This window comes from Acomys minous (genome assembly GCF_964271855.1).
Source record: "Acomys minous genome assembly, chromosome: 1".
NCBI classification, from domain to species: domain Eukaryota; kingdom Metazoa; phylum Chordata; class Mammalia; order Rodentia; family Muridae; genus Acomys; species Acomys minous.
Window position 1 is genome coordinate 25,401,953 of NC_140483.1, and position 18,802 is coordinate 25,420,754.

At 44.9% G+C, this 18,802-nt stretch overlaps 1 protein-coding gene and 1 long non-coding RNA gene across 3 annotated transcripts in view; one reads left to right on the forward strand and one right to left on the reverse strand.

Annotated features, from left to right (window-relative positions):
- PBX1 (PBX homeobox 1) overlaps positions 1-18,802 on the forward strand; it is a 309,744-nt gene that overhangs the window by 288,067 nt on the left and 2,875 nt on the right. The gene's annotated exons all lie outside the window — the stretch shown is intronic.
- Positions 15,138-18,794, reverse strand: LOC311601569. The gene is made up of 3 exons (XR_014780601.1): positions 18,758-18,794; positions 17,634-17,799; positions 15,138-16,467 (listed from the first exon to the last, which is right to left on the reverse strand). It is a non-coding gene; the product is annotated as an uncharacterized lncRNA (long non-coding RNA).

An 18,802-nucleotide genomic window follows, 5' to 3' on the forward strand; every position in this document is an offset into this window, starting at 1 on the left:
AGTTCCAGAAGATCTGATACCTCTGAGCTCCTCAGACACCTGCATACATGTGCACATTGCTCCACACAAAAAGACGGACAGATAGACAGACACACGTATGCATGTGCACACATACACACACAGACACATGCATGCAAGCACACAATTAAAAATAATAAAAAATGACAATCAGGTAAGCAACTTTTGCATTGTAGTATGTGCTCTAAGTTCTCCAGAGATGACTAAAAGGATAGTGAGGCATATGCAGGTTACATGAGAATACTAAACAATTTTATATATTCTTGGAGTTCGGGATCTCTGCTTGGAGTCTAGAATCAGTTCCTGTTAGATACCAACAGACTGTGACCCCCCATGAGTCACCCAGGTACTGACATATACTGCTCAGTCACTCACCGGCTTATTGAGCAGTGATTTTGTACCCGAGGTTAAGAACAGCAAAGGGATGCTACTTCCTCCACCTTTGGAAAAGTGGCTAATCCATTAAGATGCTGAACTAGGAAACTGAGCCTCCATTCCAATAAGGGACACTGTGACCTTGGATTCATTTGCCATGGTGAGGAGTGACTTGATCCTGGTGAGCAACATAGAGGTCAGGGAGAACTCAGAAGAGAAAGGCAGTATGGCCCTCTGTTGTTGGACAAGTCAGGAGAGAACCTGTTGTTGTTTCCCATGGTTAGCACCAGGACCTGTTTGTTTGCCGAGCCCTCAGCTCCTGGCCCCTAGCCCTTCAGCCTCCAGTGGCAGTCAGTGTAAATCTTTCTTAGAGAGCTGTTTCCCCTTGTGGTCATACAGTAACAGCCTACTAAACCTGCCGATGGGGTGAATTATGAGCTGGTCCCTGGAGCCCCAGCCTCTCTTGCCCACAGAATGAATTGTGGAGCTCCAGGCTACTGGGCTTTTTATTTATTTATTTGTTTGCTTTAGCATATTTTAATCTGGTCATTAAATTGCAATCTGCCACCCATCCCCAACCCGGACTGTCTTCAGATGGAACAGATTTTTCACAGGTAATGATACCTATAAACTTCAGGGATGGCAGGCACCAGAGCAAACTGGAAGAGGGGAGAAGTGAGAGGTTGTAGGGACGCATCTCACCCGGCTGGACCTTGGCTAACCTGTTCCTGCCCTGGCTTAACTCTATGCCTTACAGCACAGCTAGAACGGCCAGTGGTTCCTGACCAGTACCTGTGGCCAGGCACATCCTGGAAACCTGTGGAGGGAGGCAGAGGTGAGCCTCCACACCTTGTCCCAGCACGCGTGAGATCATGCTGCTCCACGTTGTGCAAGACAGTAAAGGTGTCACACAACCTGCCTTTATGGTATCTCACAGGGAGAGGCGTGCACTGATAAATCAAAGGTAAAGAGAATGCCAGATGGCGCCACAGAGATTGTGTTCCCGAGGTCATCTTTCTCATCTGCAGTCTCTCTGTACTGGGGCGGGATTGCCATCTGACAACAGGGCCACCAACCTACAGAGGTGACACTTGTCATGGGTAGAATATCGGTACCACAGATGTGTCAAGCATTTCAAAAGTCATGCTGACATATTCCTTTGGAACATCACAACCGTTGTGTGAACCCAAAGGGGCAGGTATCACAGTCCCTTTTTTGGAAGAAATAAAACCCAGACACAGGCACTATGGAGCAAATTGCTAATGGAAGTGCTTGGCTCCTAGAGGTGGGCAATTAATGCATTTGGAGCCAGTCAGTTCATACCACCCCTAAGACAGCCCAAAGGCTTGCAGAATCATATCCAGGTCTTGGGAGCCTGAAACTTCCACTGAGCAAGCAAGGTCAGAAACCCAGAAACCAGTTACCTTCTAATTGATTCATGTACAAACCAGAGGTCTTGGCACTGAAAGGGTGCTTTTTCAGATGCATCTGCTTAGTAAGGCAGGAAAGTATGGGTCCACACCGTGGTTCTTATTGTGAAATGGGGGGGGGGGGTTGAGGTGGGAGGGGCAGTTTAAAGGCTTGCACATGCCCTCTTCTTTAGTTTTCTCAACAGCTTTAAGTAGGTGTTGTGACTCCACTCACCACAAACGGAAACACTGCGGCTCAGAGAGGTGGGTCAGCTTTCTGAAAGGCAGAACAAGTAGAGGAGCTGAGGTCTAGTTTCAGAGGCCAAGCTGCTAACTGTCCAGCATACTACCTCTTCCCGGGCACAGAGGCTCCGGCTCTGAGTGTCAACTTTTCCTCTCACCAGGAACACGCACCCAAGTACCGCCGCACTGACAACGGCATTCGTGCTAGGGGCGAGATTTGGAGCTGAGGAAGAAAAGATGGGATAATAGCAGCCATCTCCCTGCACTAAAGAGCTCAGGGCTTTTAGACAGATAAACTCTCCAAAGCCGGCGCACACCGTTGCCCTTTGTAGCTTCAGGGCGCAGATGCAAGGACAGAGACAGGGAAGTCCAGTGTGGAGGTCAAACCTGGGACTCCAAGGTTCTTCTTCTTGTAGCAGCCACCAGATCATGGCCCTTTCAACACTGTGCTGCATCAAGAAGCCTGCTGACACCACACTGGGGTTTGTACTCATTATTATACGCCTGGTGTCCACGAAGCAGATGACTCCGTCTCGGTAATCCAATTTTGCTCTTATGTCTCTGTCAACTATGGATGACAGGAGCCCACTATCCCCTCTGCCGGTGGCCCAACCTGCATCCCATGAGCCTCCTTCAGATCCAGGCACAGAGTCATGGAAAGAACGGCAAGTGTCACCAGATGCCAGAACACTCCAATGACAGGATACAGCAACAGACAGACTGGTGTGTGTGTGTGTCAAAGCCATTGTGCCATGACGTCATCTCAGGATCACATTCCTTGTCAGTATCCGTGCCTAGATTAGGAGATACCAGCACAGAGCATTCTAATCCTGATCTTATAACCCTTGATCTTTCCTTATTCTCAGAATCATGTGCTTGTCCCTGGCCTGACTGCTGACTGCAAGCTAAGTGCCAATGTACAGTTTGTAACAGGCAGACGATTTGCTGAATGTTTTCCTATTCATGCCTATACCATTCCCAAATTAAACAAAATGACCTCTAAGTTTCAGGAATCATACAAGTATCTATTTTTTTGTTTATCCATTTGTGGGTTTTATTTATTTTGTTTTTGGATGGATGGCATGTGTGCTTGTGAGCGCATGCGTCAGCACGCTAGAACACCCATTAGGATACTGGTGTGAGCTACTCATGCCCAGCCGTGTTCTTTGGGGAGGAGGGGCAGGATCTTATGTAGCCCATGCTAGCCTTGGACTTGCTGTACCTCAAACTCCCAGTATTCTTGTCAACTCCAAACTTTAAATAAATGGAACTTCATAATAAATACATTACATGGCATCTGAGATTCAAAGGGATGCCAATGTCCCACTGGCCCATCCACAGTCTTTACACACTGGACACAAGTCCACGGCATCTAATTTGTAGGATCAGTCTTGTAATAGGATGGCTAATGATGTTGCTTTACTAGAGAGGGAGGGAGGGAGAGAGGGAGAGACTGTATCTTGTATTAAATAAAAATAAGGACTCTGTAGAGTGACTGGGTAGCAGGAAAGAGGACATCACCAGGGAAAGTCCCCAGCAAGGCTGGGAAGCTTGGGGCATCATGGCATGAGCTTGGTACTCAGAGATCCTCAGCTTTCCCACCTTCCCTCTGCTGCATAGGAACTGTGAGGTCGTGAGTAAGCAGTCCACCTTCCCTGTGCCCTCTGAGGCACCCCCCCATCAGTAAAGCAGGGCTCACATGGGTGCCAGGATTCATGAACCACTGTGTGCAAAGGGCCCAGGCCCGGCCTGGCACACAATAGGCGCTCCATTCCTCAGATTCTCCTCTACGCTTCTCAAAGTCTGTTATTCAGCTCCAAACTCAGGGCAGGCTTTAAACTGGAGGACATCTCAGACACCATGCAGGAAAAGAAGACACCCTATTTAGGGACAGAGTACTTCAAACTGTTTAAAAGAAAAAAAAATGCCATATATGGTCTGAAAACTCATACGCAGGTACCCAAGACCACTGGCCCAGAATAGAAACACCTAGTCTCTAAGACTGAATGTCCCATCTCCACTGATGGCCTGGAGGCTGTCCCCTTTGTCTTAACACTTCGTTCCTAACGGCTAGATCTCTGGGAAACAGTTGCAAAACGAATATTAAAACAAACCCCAGAATCAACAGATACTGAGGAAGGAAAAGAAAGGAGGGGGAGAGAGGGAGGGAGGGAGGGAGGGAGGGAGGGAGGGAGGGAGGGAGGGAGAAATAAGGCAGTGACTGCTCACCAACTGCTTCCTATGCCCTGTGGATTTCTTGTCAATGATTATTCAATCTCAGGCCTGACCTTTCTATTCTAAATAACACTGCAATATCAGCGCGGCCCAGCCCGCAGCTTTTGCAGGAAATTAACTGTATCTGGTTCTCACAGGAGACCCAAGAAATCCCCTCAGTAACTAAGCCCAGGCCGGTTTACAGACAAAAGGACCCAGCATTATCATCTTCTCCTGCATTCCTCCTAATACCCGTCTAAATATCACGGGGCTCCCAGCTGTTTAATTCTAATAAATACTCATCTATTCTCAAAACAGACAAATGTTAGGTCTCAGGTGGATCTCGAGCGGTTTGTGTGGCAGGAAGAGAAAATGGGGGAAAGAGAAAGAATAAAACAGCTTCCAGCCAAATGGAGATTTTCAGACGGGTACAGTACTTCCCTAAGAAAATGGCTAATGGCTCCTGGAACAGCCAGAGTGCAAGGTGACTTCTAAGTGGCTGTGTTTAGAGCCAGTGTCCACGTTGAGATGCCCTTTGTTCCTTTGATGCCGCCTTGGGTTTCTGAGCAGCCCAAAGTGGCAGCAGTTTAGTGAAGCATACTCACCCAGCTGGTGTTGCTCGCCTCTTGCTGATGTGTGTGGGGAGTGTGGAAGGCAGAAACAAGCCTCACGGCAGGCTGCAGGCTTCTGTCTGAATGTCAGCTTCCGGACTCTGAGTCAGGGTCTACACCTCAGTTCAGATGGTCGCCTTATGCAGATAAGAGAGCCCTACGCAGAGGAAAAGAGGAGAGGAGAAGCCTAGACTTCCATGTTGGGAGCCAGTTCGATTTGCAAATAACAGTGTTCAAATGGTGGAAAGGCCAGAAGAACTAGCATTCTGAGGGAGGGGAACACCCAGACTGGGGTCAGTAATGTGAAGAAATTCTCCCTGCATGGGCTTTTTGGTCCCTCATGAAACCTAGCTAGTTTTAAACATACACTGGTGGCTTGGACTCTGGCAAAGGCCCCTGGAAAAGACACCTGCTCATAATCTGAGCTTGGCAGCTTATGTCCAGGTAACACTCAGCTGGAGACAGGATGCGTCACCTAGGGAAGCAGGTGAGGGTTTCTACTCACATCCTTTGGTCCCTCTAAGAACCACTTACCACATCTTGTGTCAGGTGACTGTAGACGGCAAGCTGTTTCATGCTTAGAGCAGCTAGAGATTTCAGTTGTGTCAAACTTCTACTCCATCTCCTCATCGAAGTCACTGATTGCGTCTGCCCGGCTGGTAGGAAGCCCTCCTGGCCACGGGCAAAGGGGCTGCTGACAGTTTAAAGGTCTGTTCTCCTGTCTGTGACCCGAGAATATGAGTTCAGTTGTAGAGACAGTAATATCCACCTCATGAAAACCCTACCTGACTTCCGGGTCATGGCTGTCACCTCACATTCTCCAGGCATCTCCCCAGGTGCTCTGCTCATGGAGATCACAACATTCTCTCAACAGCCGAAGCTTCTACTGTGTGGAGCTCTTGTTAGATGCCAGGTGTTTACCTCTTTAACTGCATGCTCTGGAGCAAGCCGGGTGTGATGGCATGTGTATGTAATCTCCAGCACGTGGGATGGAAGAGGCAGGCAGAACTCTGGGAGTTCAAGGCTGGTTTGGTACAGATAGCAAATTTCAGGACAACCAGGGCTATATAATGAGACACTTGTCTCAAAAGCCAGACAAAACAAAACACAAAAACAAAAACAAAAACCAAAAAAAGTAATGCTTACAACAGTTGGCATTAGTGCTTCAATGGAGCCATTAGACCATGGCAAAGCCTAAAAGCCATAATTCCAAGCCTATGGTTTAAAAAAATCCATGTGATCCATCTCACTCTTTTTGCTTTGCTTGCCAGGGATACTGGATGAATTCACAGGTCAAGACAAGGCCGACTGCCTTCCTGAATTTGGTTCTAACATTTTTTTTTAAAACCCAAGGATAGGTCCATGGCAACCGGCTCACATTGCCTCTAAACCCCCCAGTGAAAGTCACTCATGGGCTTTGCCTCCACCCCAGTCAGCAGGAATTAATGACCTCATCAAGCAAGGCCTCACCTAGTCGAAAACTAAAAACATCTAACAAAGCAAGAGAATCCAGCGAAGTAGCAAGCAAAGGGGTAAACAGTTGGTGCTTAGTAAGAGGTGCACACAGTAGATGGTTCAGCTGTTCAGAGAATAGGGTGTTCTCCATGAGCGGAGCACCTGGGGAGACATGTGAAGAATGTGAGGTGACAGCCAGGCCCTGGAAGACGGGTAGGGTTTTGATGAGTGGATATTACTGCCTCCAATTTATTGGCCCAATAAATAGGCAGTACATGGAGGGTAAATAAATGCAAAGCACTTTGGCAGTTTAATGTGGGTGTGCACACAGGCGCAAGCAGCTGCTGATGTGGGTTTTCATGAACTAAGTGAAGGCATTTTCCTGCAGCTTCCATGGAGTCTCATTTTGGGATGTTTTAGTACGTACACCTGCCCCATCATAGACAGATGGGATAGGGTCTTAGACGGGTCAGGGCCCGAGATAAACAGTTCTCAGAGCCTTGGTAGGGGCTTACAGGCTGTCTGCAGCTTTGTTCTCTCATCCCCTTGGAGTCCCTGGTGACCCCGGGTACACCACCTCCAGAGGACCTCTGGCAGAGTCCCCTAATCCCCAAGCTGAAGGGACCTCCTCCCAGGAAGAACAGAACACTGTCCCCCTAACCAAGTGTGTTGTGCTAATGTACAGCATCATCACAGCAGACAAGGAACTTTGCATCGAAGTCAAGCTTTCCCTTTACAAGGACAGAGACAATATCTCATATTCACGTCTATGATCCCACCCTGTGGTCCAGCAACAAACAGTGCTTAATGCCTGTGGAGCAAAGAATTCTCCAATTCAAGCTACCTATGTGCATGGCTTCTGTGGCAGGAAGACTGAGCCCTGGGCCAGGAGACATTGTAGTACCCATATAGCACCCCTCTGCCTGGGCCTTCCCAGTGCTGGGAAATGCAGGGTCTCCCCACTCGGGGACAATGTTGATGGTTGGGAGTGTGTTCTTTGTATAGCGAGCAGCAACCTTCCTTTCTAGAACTCACACACAGCCTTCTTGCTCTCCTGAGTGGTTTTAAGCAGAGAGGGAACTGGAAATTTGTCACAAGGGATGTTTAGGCATCATACACAAACTGCTTTTCAACTGTTTGTGAGCACAGACCCAGAGCCTTCGCAGGCTTTCTCTTGCCTCTGCCTGGTTTGCTCTGATTTTACATCTCTTTCTTGATCCTAGCCTTATTCATCACCACCCCTGTGAACATGTGAGGCCCAGGGAGTGGCAGAGGACACAGATACCATTCCTTCATTCCACACGATGCACTCACTGGCTTTATGCTGCCGAAGTAGCCTTTGCTTCTTAGGGGACTTCTCACACCACTGAATCTTAATTATCAGAGAGTCAGTGATGTGTCCAAGCCTTTGCTCAGGTGTGTGGTTTATAACACCCATCTCCGCACCGGGCGTTCATGCCACTTGCTGTTTAGGTCTAATCGCATTGCTTTTACATTTATCCTTGTTAAATGCCATCCTATTAGATTTGCTCCCTGAGTCCAGCCTAGTGAGACCTTTCTGGATCCTGATTTTGGCATCCTACATATTAGCTCATTACTCTCAGACTGTGTGTCTAATGTGTAATAAGGAGCTACCACTTCCAGGCTGTTTCTCTGAACAGATGCTACACTCCACAGAGCATAGTTGCCCATTCCAATTTCTTAAAGTGTGTGCCATGACACTGGTTTTGTTTTGTTATTTATCTTATTTCATTTTAGTGAAACAAAAATCTTCCTATGTAGCCCAGAATGGTGTGGAGACCAGGCTGGCCTTGAACTTCAGGACTTCCTTCTGTCTTAGCCCCTGACTGCTAGCATTACAGGCATGCACCATCATGCCCTATTGACAGCCATTTTATATAAAAAAGAAACCTGCAACAACCCCCAGAAATTTTAAGAGACTTATCTAGAGACACACAAATATGTAAGAGGGTTATGATGTGAACCCACAGCGTGACCCAGAAGGTGGGGTTCAATGCCACCACACTATGTCCCTGCCAGCACAACCCTGTTTTAGACAGGACCAGTAAGAACTCAGAACCGATACCCTGTGGCAAACACTGTGGGCTATTGCAGTCCAGGGCAGATCCTTTCCCCTTTATTGGCATCTTATCTTTCTCATTACCCACTTTTATCCCAAGCAAGAATAACAGGAATTTTGTTCACTGTTTTGAAGAAATCAAATCAGGAATTCTGTGTTGTTCTGAGACCTTCCTTCCTAGGAGCAAGTGATGAAGATAGGATGTGTCTTGTTTGGGGTCAATTCATGCTGATCTCTGTAAACCACAAATTATTCTACTCTATGCTTTGAAGTCATCATAGAAGTCAAGCCTAGATTCTTTCCTAAGACTTCTGAACCTCCTCAGTTTGTTGCTTTAAGGGATACACATTCTGTCAATCAACCTCTAAAAGCAACAAATGAAAGAATCCAAGATATCCCCGTTATAGTTCCCTTAAACATGTCACATATCCCCCTTAAGTAATGATGGGTAAACCTTCTAAAATGTTGCACAAAAAATTATGAAGCCTGCTTTAAAATTCCAGCCCATTTGATCAGAGTCAGTCACCGCCACAAACTTTATGCATGACCCTCGTCCATGGTTGGCTTTTATTCTTGCCGGTCTTTACTTTCAAAAACACTAGTTACATAGCTTAACAGTTTTCTCACAGTTATCGTTGACCTGAGACCACTGTGAAATAAAGAAAAAGAATGAAAGGAGTGGAAACTGGAGAGGCTCGGATTCTTCCAGAAATAGTTTGGAAAATAAGAAAGGGGGTGGAGGGAGGGAGAGAGGGAGGAAAGAAGGAAGAAGGAAGGAAGGAAGGAAGAAAGGAAGGAAGGAAGAAGGAAGGAAGGAAAGAGGGAAGAAAGGAAGGAAGGAAGGAAGAAGCATTACAGAAAAGAGTTCATGTCTTTTGTCCTTATTCTTAAAAGGCCTAAAAATTAAAATAAAGGCGACAAATACAGGCCCCTATAAAGGGCCTAGCATCCCCCTGGAATTCTGAGCATTGCTCACGAGCTGTTCCCTCTTGGGGTGGTTGACTTAAGTTTTCCTTTCCTACATTGAGTATAATTGGATAAGTAAACAGTGGGGCCTATCCAGTTTGGAAATTAGACTTTTTTCAAATGGAATTGTGTTTCCACCAATTATCAATATGGCCTCTCCTCCCTGTTTCTCTCTTTGGACACTCTTGTTTGACTGATATTTTATGTGTGCATATGTGCTAATTCATTTACTTACTTATTATAGAACATTAAATCTGTGGTATATGTATGTATGTATAGATATGTATGGTATATGTATGTATGTATAGATATGTATGGTATATGTATGTATGTATAGATATGTATGGTATATGTATGTATGTATAGATGTGTATGGTATATGTATGTATGTATAGATGTGTATGGTATATGTATGTATGTAATATATGTATGGTATGTGTATGTATGTATATATATGTATGGTATATGTATGTATGTATATATACACAGATAACTTCTTATTGCATAATGCTCATAACATTTTAATGTGTAAAATCAATGCAGACCCTTGTAGCTATGGAGATGGGGCTGTAAGAAGCAATGAGCTTTCTGTTTGGAGCCTTCCTTCATGAACATGTGTCCTAGATTGCATAAAAAGGAGGGTGTTGAGCAATAAAATTCACCACCCTCTGCTTCTCTTCGGTCATAGGTGCAGTATGATCCCCGTATTCTCATGATGCACATGCCAAAATAAATTGACTCCTCCTTGAATTGTTCTCCCCTTCGCTCGCTCTCTCTCTCTCTCTCTCTCTCTCTCTCTCTCTCTCTCTCTCTCTCTGTGGTTTTTCAAGACAGGGTTTCTTTTTGTGCTTTCCTGGATCTCTCTTTGTAGACTAGGCTAGCCTCAAACTCACAGAGATCTGCCTGCCTCAGTTACCTGAGTGCTGGGATTAAAAGCATATGCCACTACACCCAGCTGTGTTGCTTTTTCTTAAGAACATTTTATCAGACTGTTCATGAAACCTTTTAGTATGCAGGCTAAAGACCCAGAGTTATAGTGAATTCCCTTCCAAATAGATTCATAGGTATAGAATGAAGGAAGGGAAAGATCCTTGAAAGCATGAAAACCACCTCCCATCACTATGTTGGTGAATGCAATCCCCAGACGCCCCTAACACAGCATGGCTTAGCTTCAGTATGGGGTTGGGGAGACTTGATGACTGGGGAAGCTGCCTGGATCTGAGGTTAAGTTGGGACTGGAAAATGTAGAGAGGTTTTCATAGCTGTGAAGGAAAAGGGCAAGAGAAGTCTAAGTGGGCAAAGAAGCTGCCAAATGGAAAAGGAGGCCCAAGAAACTCCCTGCTGACCCAATACTGAGCTCTGCAGCAAACCCCCTTTTAACTGAACCCCACAATGACCAGAAAGTCACTGCATATCACTGCCATGCGCAGCCACTGCCTACACTGCCATGTGCAGCCACTGCCTGACGCTGTCTTGCTCAGTCACTGCCTGAGGTGGGCCTCAAAAGAGCGAATTAGCCAAGGCTGTCAGCCACGCACAAGACTCTATGCCAGGCTGTATGAACCCTTGTTTGGTTTTTCTGTTTGCTTGTTTGTTGTTGAGACAGAGTCTCAGGATGTACACCAGGCTGGCTTTAAACTCTTGACCCTCCTGATGCAGCCTCCTACATCCTGGGAGAGAGCTGAGGACCACTCTGCCCAGCTATAAACCCTTCCAGAATCAGGATGCAAAGACATGTTTCCATTCTTCTATACAGTGAGAACTGGACCTTGTGTCAGCTTTATGTAAGTTCTAAATATATATATTTCCAGTGACTCCCTAATAATAAGAATGACTATTTCCCCCATTGTAAAGTAAAATTATTGTTTTTAACACATTACAATTGCCAGAAGAGGAAAGACAGGAACACATTTGTATAAATATAAATGTGTATATATGTATATATATATGTATGTGTGTATATATGTGTGTGTATGTGTATCTACTTATATGTTTATATGTGTACACACACACACGCACACACGCATATATATCAAATGGTTTTTCATTAAAACATTTTACAGCAGGCATCTGGGCAGCAATTGAAAATGGCCTGAGGTGTCTTGAGAGCCGGGGTCAGTGAACTCAAAACAACCTCTTGCATTTTCCATTAGTGCATAGTTAGATGAAGTAATAAATAAATTATTATTAAGCACTTTGCAAATAGAGTGTTATGTAAATGCTAGATAATCATAATAATACAGTAGTATGCTGATCTTGATAAACAGGTCGACTTCTATGTCATTTAAAATGGATGGCGCAGCAGTGTCTGTGAAGATGAATGAGGTCCACGCTCACCGAGCTCAACTCAATAATACACCGAGTCTTCTGCTAGGAGGCTTTGGCCTCTTCCGGAGTGGCTGCCTTCTCTTTCCCTGGTCTCTGTGGGACAATTAGCAGAGGAGAGGGATTCTGGCCCCGGCTTGAAGGCGTAGTAAAAAGGCTCCTATGCAGGGATATTGAAAGGAGGCCTAGGTGAGCGAGCGGGGATTTGCATTTCTGAGAAGTCAGGGCTAATCTATACCAGGCTGGGGGCAAGGAATTAACATTTATTGAGCGCCTCCTGTGACCCAGACCCTGTGCTCACTCGGTGCTCTGTGTTTATTATCTCATTCATCCTCTAGGCCAGCACATTAAGGTAATAGAGGAACGGAATAAAGCGGAAAGCATTGCTATTTTCTCCAGAAAGGCGGGGACTGACCCAGTGCAGGAGGCGCTGTTTGCATTCCACCTTCCTGGGCAGGGTATGCAGCAGGAAGAAGTCCCCAGGAATCAGCAGAATCTAGGCCCAGTGAGCCGCCATTGCCCCCAGATGCTGGCACCTTCCGAAAACAGTCATTTGTGTGACGAGTGACGCCTTTCTGCGGCACTATACCTAAGGACTTCCCTTTTCCACTCCTGCCAAACATAGCACACACCACAGCCCCGTGCACCCTGGTTCAGGCCTTCTGTGCCTCATAACATAGATAGCAGAGGCTGAATGTATCAGCAGAGGCGTGAGTGCAACATTTCGTCAGTGGACTATGTACACCGTTCCAGTTCTCACAACACCCCCTGATACACATCGCGTTGCTTCTCAGGTGAAAACACTTAATGCTTTTGTTATGTACCCTGCCACATCCCCTCCCCCCAAAAGTGCAAGAAAAAGGAGGTGAGAACCAAGTAGGTCCACACATCCTGGGACTTTTAACTACCTGATGATCTTGTTTCAGTACCTGTTGACTCTGAGATCTAAGTATTTGGGGACTTGTTTTCCCTTCACCCACAACTGGGTTATGCTCTTGATTAATTACCCTTTGTTTAACATGCAATATTTTAAGGATATGAAAGGATAGCTTAATTGTCTCTGTGTGTGTGTGTGTGTGTGTGTGTGTGTGTGTGTGTGTGTGTGTGTGTGTGTTTGCTAGCACCTTTGTTGGCGTAAACCCTCCACAAAGCCAAATATTTGAAGATTACACTTTGATAAGTTTTGAAACGTATATACAACTGTCACACTGTCAACACCACCAAAAGATCGAAACTGTTCATGACCACCAAACTCTCCTTGCTTGCAATCCAGTCTTTCAGATTTGCCCCTTTTCCCTAGGCAACCACTGGCCTGGGTTGTTTTGTTTGTTTGTTTGTTCACCACTTACAGCTTGCATTTTCTAGAACTTTGTGTACATGAAGTCTCACAGCATACAATCCTTTTTGTCTGGCTTCTTTCATTCAGTGTAATTATTCTGAGATTCGCCCAAGTATTTTTGCTTTTTCTTTGTTTTATTTACAGAGATAAGGACTTTGAATGTCTTACATGGTGTTTACATTGGACCCCATCCAGACTCGAAATTGAACTAATATCATTTATGATCTGGGCAGTAAGGGGAAGTTTCTTAACCTGTCAGAGGCTTGGGTTTGTTTTGTTGTTGTTGTTGTTGATCTGTTTGGTTTTCATCTATGAAGTGGGTAAACTGCATAGCATATGATCTATACACGAAAGGCATTTGATTTTGCTACTAAAATAAAAATTGTTATACACTAGAGTAAGAAAACCCACCTACCTCTTTGTATTCAGCAAAGCACTTGATCTTGACTAAAGATTTAGCATGTGATGGAACAGAGGTGGGGGTGGGGGGAGAGATGTTAATTCAGTTCAGGAAACTGAGCACTTCCTATTTGTCTGACATTGAGATATCTCAGGCTTTGAGAAATTCCTGTTTAGGTTGGAGGGATGGGGGATGAAAGATATAAATAAAGTCATTTCAGTGTTAAGAATGGCCTGGATTCAAAAGGCATTTAGAAGGCGAAATCAATAGACTAGGTTGTGGCTGCCTCAAGCAGGAATGGAGGGAGGCAGGTTGGGTTAAGCTATCCACAAAAGCAGAGAATTAAGACAAATAGATTTCTGTAAACAGGTAACAGGAACAGGTCTTGGTGTCTTGGCTTAGGCTGTAATAGAAGATCCAGGTGGAAAACTTCAGGAGTCACTTGCATTTCTGCGTAACTGATCTAGGGAGTTCAGGGTGGACGACAAAGACTCGTGAATTTTCGGCTACACGGAGAATGCTGATGCTACACAGGGTGGGTGAGTTCACGCAGGGAAAGTGTGTGGAATGAGACTAGATGAGCCACACATTTTTAAACATGACCACACAGCAGAGTCGGGAGACGCACTAAAATGTTCTCACATGGACCTGTCCTACTGGAAAGGTTTTCAAACCGACTAGTTTCAATCACACACCATTTCAGCCATGTGGTTAAGTGCAGTTCCAAGGAGTGGAAGCTCTTCAAAGCAAACTCAAATGACTACTTGGGTGTGGCCCTTTATCTAGAAAGAAGATGGCTAGGGAATAGTAGACAGAGGTCCAGGTGGGACAAAAGAGATTTTGATGTGCTAAAAAATAAGTCTCATAGAACAACTGAGCCTTTTCCCCTATTTTTCTCTTATTGAAAATAGATTTTTATACAATATATTCTGATTATGTTTTCCCCTCCCCTAGCTCCTCCAAGGTCCTCCTATTCAAATCCATACTTTTTCTGTCACTCTTAGATAACAAACAGGCATAATAATAATAATAATAATAATAATAATAATAATAATAATAATAATAATAATGATAATATCAAACTAAAACAGTATCAAACAAACAGGAGAAGAAAAAAAGAGAGAAAAAAATCAAACAAGAAAAAGATGCAGAGAAAAGCAGGAGAAACACAAATAAATACAGAGACCCTAACATTCTTACACACAGAAAAACACAAAACTGAAAGCCATTAAATATATCACACTATTCCCCTCCCCTAGGTCTGTGACAGAAGAGGACCCCCACCATATGATCACAGCCTATCATGTCTCATCGTGGTAGCTTGTTTACCCTTCCTTTGAGTGCCACCAGGCCTCCCCATGGAGGGGAAGTGGTCATGTCAGACTTCATGTCAGAGTCAGTCCCCACTCTCGACACAGCTGTGGAGAATGTGCTGTCCATTGGCTATATCTGATGCATGGCTGATTGGTACAGTAGTTTCAGCAGACCCCCACAAGCCTTGATAGTCTTCTTGTAGGTTTCTAGGACCCTCTGGATCCTTCTATTTCCCCATTCTCCTATACCCCTCTTACCTGGAGTCCCAACAGGAAGTCCCAGCATCTATCCCAATCTCCTGCTAAGACAAGACTTTCAGCTCATCCCTGTTGAGCTAGTGTCTAATTATAAGTGAGTGTATACCATGTGTATCTTTGTGGGTCTGGCTTAACTCACTCAGGATGATGATTTCTAGTTCTATCCATTTACTTGCAAATTTCAGGATTTCCTTCTTTTTAATAGCTGGGTAGTATTCCACAGTTTCTTTATCCATTCTTCAACTGAGGGACATGTAGGTTGTTTCCAGATTCTGACTATTCCAAATAAGGATGCTATGAACATGGTTGAATGTAAGTCCTTGTTGTGTGCTGGAGCATCTTCTGGGTATATTCCAAGGAGTGGAATAGCTGGGTCTTGAGGAAGCCCTATACCCAGTTTTCTGAGAAAGCACCAGATTGAATTCCAATGTGGTTGTACAAATTTACACTCCAACCAGCAATGGAGGAGTCTTCCCCCTTTTACACATCCTCGCCAGCATGTGATATCACTTGAGTTTTTGATCTTAGCCATTCTGATGGGTGTAAGATGGAATCTCAGAGTAGTTTTTATATGCATTTCTCTGATGACTAATGACGTTGAGCATTTCTTTAAGTGTTTCTCAGCCATTCTATACTCCTCTGTTGAGAATTCTCTGTTTAATTCTGAACACCATTTCTGAATTGGGTTATTTGGTTTGGTGGTGATTAATTTCTTCAGTTCTTTATATATTTTGGATATTAGTCCTTTGTCAGATGTAGGGTTGGTGAAGATCTTTTCCCAGTCTGTAGGCTGGCACTTTGTTGACAGTGTCTTCTGCCTTACAGAAGCTGCTCGGCCTCATGAGGTCCTATTTATTAATTGTTGCCCTTAGAGCCTGGGCTGTTGATGTTCTGTTCAGGAAGTTATCTCCTGTGCCAGTGAGTTCCAGGGTGTTGGCTATCTACTGCTAGGAGTGTAAGAGACAGAGGAAGTGGGGGACACCAAAGAAACAAGGCCCTGTAAACATAGCAGGACCAATGTGCATATCAACTCACAGAGAGTGTGGCAGCGTGCACAGGACCTGCTGGGTCTGCGCCAGATGGGATCATGGAGCTGAAAGAACTGGACACATGGCTCATCCCTAACACAGAAGCGATCTCCAATTGAAAACACACTCATAAGTGGAAAACTAGTTCTCTCCAATGGAGTCTCACTGGGGATACTAAACAATTGTGTTTTTCTGTTTTGTTTTTGTTTGTTTGTTTTGTTTTCCCCAAAGGATAGAGGGGGCTGGAATACTGACCTGAAAAGGAATTTGTTTTATGTTACTCAGTTGTATGTTGACTTTTCTATGCCCGAAACTGTCCCTCTATGTGTCTCCATACCCCTTTCCTATATTATTCATATCATATCATATTATTTCTTATTCATTCACCAAACATACCTTAAGTATCTTCCATGTATACATAGCATATTAGAACCTAGAGACAGAGGAGTAATAGTGTTTAGTTCCCACCAAGAAAAACTGAAGAATGCATACTCTCAGGGAACTCAACTCATTGTCAGAGCATCCTTCACTGACATGGTGTGTGTGTGTGTGTGTGTGTGTGTGTGTGTGTGTGTGTGTGTGTGTCCACACTGCACTGATGTGCTGAGACACAGCTATGAAGGAGGTGGCCAATGGTCACCTGATTCATCAGGTGGCTGACCCACAGAATTGCAGTGACTGAGGTACCATCAGTCCATGGCTGAGCTCCAGACCTCCCCAGCCAAGCACTCTTACTGCTAAGGGGAATGTTTTTGTCCCAGCTCCCAGCAACCCTCATCCTGGGCAATTTGCCTTTGCAATTTCCTGGTTGTCTATTTTATCTCTTTCAGCTGACACATTTGACAGGTCCTTGGGCAGGGTATGTGTATGTGGGGGGTGGCGGGGGGCGGGGGGAGGTACTGACTTTAGAATAACTTGCCTTTGGTCAAGCACTGTGTCCCCCAGGTATAAGTGGGGCTTTGGGAGAGCTATCATCATGCACATACCCCTCCCAAACCCCACTGTTCGTCTGGAGAGAAATATGCTTATCAGTTTTACATGTGCCAAGGAGCACTATCAAAACCAAATTAGCTCAAACTGGCCACCATTCAGGTCAGCTAATTAAATTAGCTATTGTTGCATTACTGATAAGGACAGTTTGGAAATGGAAAAAAAGCTGCTCATCCCAGCAGCCATAAAGAGAAAGCCAAGAAAATGTGTTAATGGGAACACTGTGAAAGGAAACCCCTCAGACTAGCAGTGGTACCCGGGGGGCTTTGGTGGACTGTTCTATGAGCCATCTGCTCCAAGATCATTGCTCATAGCCCTCCCTGGCTCTAGTCCTTAGGAATACTGCTGCTTCCTGGCTTTCTGGTCCCCATCTGTAGCCAGGGCAACTGTCTCCTTCTCTCTTCACCATGATCATAATCTTTCTCACAGTGTAAGAGAAGTGGGGACTGGAACCTTCTCTGATGTACTAAAATGTAGCGCCCCCAACCCCAATTATAAAAGTCAGCTGATGATTGGACTGGAAGAGCCTTACAGGAACAGTACAAAGAGAAAGGGAAGAGAGAAAAGGAGCAAAAGAAAACAGAGGGTCAGGAGGAAACAGCTAGATACCTGCTGAGCAACCACCCTATTACTTAGCAATAGCCTTTTGATTGGTGAGTGCTGTGTTGGTGAGGCTGCAAAGGAAGTTGTCGGCTGTCTTCTAGATCAGCTGGACATGCAGACTTACTGTAGGTCAAGAAGCCACTGTCCTAGGACTTTGGACTTGAGTAGAGAGCTGCAAAGACAAAGGATGTTAGGGAATCCATTGTCTCTGATGTGACACTGCTACCTGCACTATGGCCCTCCTATCAGCAGCTCTACCCCTCGCAGCTCTTCTCAGCAACCTGTCCTGGTTCCCTCTCATTTTCAACATAGGTTACCCAGGCCTCCTAAAGTCTATGATGCACTCTCTTGAGCTTATAATTAATCCGCCTCATGAAACCCTAAGGACTCAAGAATTTGTAGCTGAACTCGCTTCTTTGACAAGATGAGGTCACAGACCTGGGAACATTAAGTGCTTTCTAAAAACCATACAGACAATAATTAGCATATTTGAAGTTCTCATGGAATCTCCAAGTCTTTGTAACAGTGGTGCTTGGGCATGACACCCGCTTGCTTTAAGATAATGAAGACACGACTCAAGACTGCACCTGGGAGTCCGCAAGGAGAGCCGGCAAACTGCATCCATGCCCTCCTTCACTCTCATGGCTCCTTTTCCTACTGACTTTAGAGACCCCATTGCCGGCTTTCAAATCATAGGAAAATATTAGACCATGAGGAAACAAGTGAGCTAAAAGCTTATTTAACATATTACCCGTGTGTCACTTCATACATGTTTAGTGTCGTTGACTACTGAGTATGAAAGCTCTGTACCCAAATCATATTCAACATGTCCAGTAGCGTGGACTAGAGTACTTTCTAATGAACAAACGTGCTGTGCAGCAGAATAATGAAGGATGGCAGTGATATCGGGAAAAACACTTATGTTGTGGGGGAGTGTGTGAGTCTAACTAGGAAACCTACAGTGGGTGCTTTGCTGTGAACTTTAACTTTGAAAGTTCCCTCTCCAAGCCTCAGTCTCTTCTTGTACAAAGAAGTGAACTGCCTGTCCTTCAGGCTCTAGTGCCCTAAGAGAAAATGGCATGACAAGGCTAATTAAGAAATTCCAAAGGTGTATGAATTAGGGTACTTACCAGGATATTTGATTATTAAGATAAATCTCCAACACCTATAAAAAT